This window comes from Dromiciops gliroides, chromosome 6 (genome assembly GCF_019393635.1).
Source record: "Dromiciops gliroides isolate mDroGli1 chromosome 6, mDroGli1.pri, whole genome shotgun sequence".
NCBI lineage: Eukaryota > Metazoa > Chordata > Mammalia > Microbiotheria > Microbiotheriidae > Dromiciops > Dromiciops gliroides.
This window is the reverse complement of record NC_057866.1, coordinates 172,065,516-172,068,577: the sequence shown is the minus strand read 5'-3', so window position 1 is coordinate 172,068,577 and position 3,062 is coordinate 172,065,516. Positions and strand designations below refer to the sequence as shown.

The 3,062-nt window shown below is 38.8% G+C and overlaps 1 non-coding gene across 1 annotated transcript; it reads right to left on the bottom strand.

The window, feature by feature from the left end:
- Positions 1-1,019: 1,019 nt before the first annotated feature.
- On the bottom strand, positions 1,020-1,126 carry LOC122733070. Its single transcript, XR_006353678.1, has one exon. It is a non-coding gene; the product is annotated as a U6 spliceosomal RNA (small nuclear RNA).
- Between the last annotated feature and the right edge of the window lie 1,936 nt (positions 1,127-3,062).

The following is a 3,062-nucleotide window of genomic DNA, read 5'->3' as shown; positions in this document are numbered from 1 at the left end:
GATTTTTTATTACATTTCCTTTTTTTCTTTGAGAAGGGTCCTACTAGTGATAGACCTAGAGGAGGTCAAGTGGTAAATTGGAATAATGGAGAAAACATTGACTCTCAACTCAGAGAACCAGAATTTGAATCACAGATTTGTTACTTGCTCTAGGTTTGATTTAAAAAAAGTGACTTCCTAGTGGGCCTCACTATCATCTGTAAAATTAAGGGTTTTAATTGTATGATGGGTATATATTAGATTAGCTAGAGATATTGATAGTACATCATTTGCTCCATGATTATACATTAGAGGATTTAGACATGAACATTTTCAGGCTAATAGAGACGACTAATGATAAAAGGATATAAAACATAGGTCTCTATTAACTCACAGGCCAATGTTTACACAGGTGAATGATTCTGTCAGTCATCCAAATATTTGATTCTACTTGACAGACTTCCCCAAATTTTGATGCATCTGGATGAGATTTGTCCCTTCATATCTGCACATTTGTATCATGTAGCCAGACCCACAGTGAAGAATATATATTTATATGTGTGCATGCATACACATGTGTACATGTATGTATATATGTAAATATATACTGTTAATGAGGGCACTAAGAGTTGAAAGATTAAGGAAAGGCTTCATAAAGAAAGTTTTTCTTGAACTGCATCTTGAAGGTAACAATGTATATGTATGTATGCATGCATGCATGTGTATATCTATATCCATACACACATGTGCATACTTACATACATGCATACATATGCTAGGTAGAACTAAACCATGCAAGAGCTATCAAGGTAAGCACAAGGGAAAACACAGTCTTCTCACAGCTCCACAGTCCCAGCCTAAACTCAGTAGTCATGGCAACAGGAAATGTGTCATTATAATGTATTATGTATATAACACCCATTTGGGGCAACTCCTTTTCCTGATCCAGGAAGGAGGTGAGAAGCAGAGGAGGGTGAGGAGGTGAACGAAAGTACTTCAAGTCTAAGTCATTCTGTGGCTACACACTTCTTTTTTTTTTTTTTAATATGGAACACTTCAGGAATTTGCATGCCATCCTTGCACAGAGGCCATGCTAATCTTCTCTGTATCGTTCCAATTTTAGTATATGTGCTGCCAAAGTGAGCATGGCTATACACTTCTAAAACTATGGTTCACTTTCTGTACGGCTCCATGTTGTGTTCCTCTCACAACATACCCTATTGTCAGCAACCAAAATGGCTTCATGTATAGTAAAAAGACACACATATAAAGAATATATGGGTCCCAGGCAGCTCACACCTCTGCTGCTACTGAGCATGATTCCTGTTCCCTTCTCAAGCTCTCCTCACACTATTCCTCCTGGGCACACCATCTCTTTTGGATATGTCACACATCTGGGTCTATTCTGTCCATTTCCTCCTTTCCCCAACTGTGGCTCTATTTCATGCTGCCCCAACCCTCTGACAAGTCCTTTGGCTTATATTTCAGCATCAACTCTTAATGCTTTCCCTAAGATAACTCCCCACTTGTGATGGCTTCCTATTTATTACTATTAGCCCCCTTTCAATATCAGGTTCCGGAGCAGAACTTGTCAGTTTGCTAACTGTCCATCCATCGGATACAATCCCCTTCTTGCAAGTCTCTCTACCCCTTGTGAATTTTTCAAAACTAGGGCTACATGTGTATTTCCATACTACCACCCAATATGCACTCCCAGGTTAGATACTGCAATATAGAGAAACTAATTTCAAAGTATATTTTGATTCTGCACTCCTGAAACCATACCTCATTAGCACCTATCAGTAAATTTACTTTTAATAGTAAGCCAGAGGACTCAATTAGTTCAAAATGAAGACATATACTGAAATGGCATCAGAAAAACTTTAGTTAAAAAACATTTTCCCATAATACTCCATGGGGTCCACTCTCTAACAAACACACACAGGGAAAGTGGCTATACACGATGCAGATAGAGAGGTACATACTTGGGGCATACAGGTAGCCAAAGTGGCTTATACCTCCCATACTATAGTGTGCCCCAATCCATTATCTTCTCACAATGTCCTCATACTGGTTCTTTTGGGTACATCAACTCTGATGCAAATGTTGCTCCACTTAGATCCCTGGGTCTATTCTTTTCTACAGCTCAATTCCTTGTGTGTGTGTGTGTGTGTGTGTGTGTGTGTGTCTGTGTCTGTGAGGCAATTGGGGTTAAGTGACTTGCCCAGGGTCACACAGCTAGTAAGTGTCAAGTGTCTGAGGCCGGATTTGAACTCAGGTCCTCTTGAATCCAGGGTTGGTGCTCTATCCACTGCACCACCTAGCTACCCCCAGGTATGTTGTCTTCTACAAATTGAGTAGATCTTCTGGAGGATGATACAGCTGAGGGATAATGAAGAAAGTTCTCCTCTACACCCTCAAATTGCTTCCCTTCTCAACTACCAGAACTCATATTCCTTGGAGCTATCTCTTGTCAAATTCATTCTCTGAAGAGAATGCTCTGTCTTTTCAATGACTACCAGGATTATGGCTAATTCTCAGGTCAACCAGTAGCCAGCAAAGCTCTACTTTCATCAAATCTAACAGAAAACTTCAAGCTATCAGTCAATCAAAAGGCAATTTATTAAATGTCTACTCTGAGCTAGGTACTGTACTAGATCCTAGGGTTAAAAAAATAAAATAAGTAATGAAACAATCCCTACTTGCCAGGAAACTTACACCCCAAATGGAGATGACAACACATATATGTGTAGACATTACAGAATCAATATAAAGAGTACATATAGATTTTTTGAAAGAGTACATACAGATAATACACGTAATGAAATATAAGGTAGTTTGGGAGTAAGGGCACTCTAACAGTTGAAAGATTAAGGAAAGGCTTTATGTAGAAAATTATTCTTGAACTGCATCTTGAAGGTAACAGTGTAGATACTTCTTTGTATTTGTTCAAGACTTTAATACTTTATTGTCTCTGTTCCCTGCCCCTTACCTGCTGTAATTACATCAAAAAAGTTGACAGGAAATCATTTGATCAAAAGTCTTCTCATCAAATTCCACCCCACCTCACATATGCACAAATA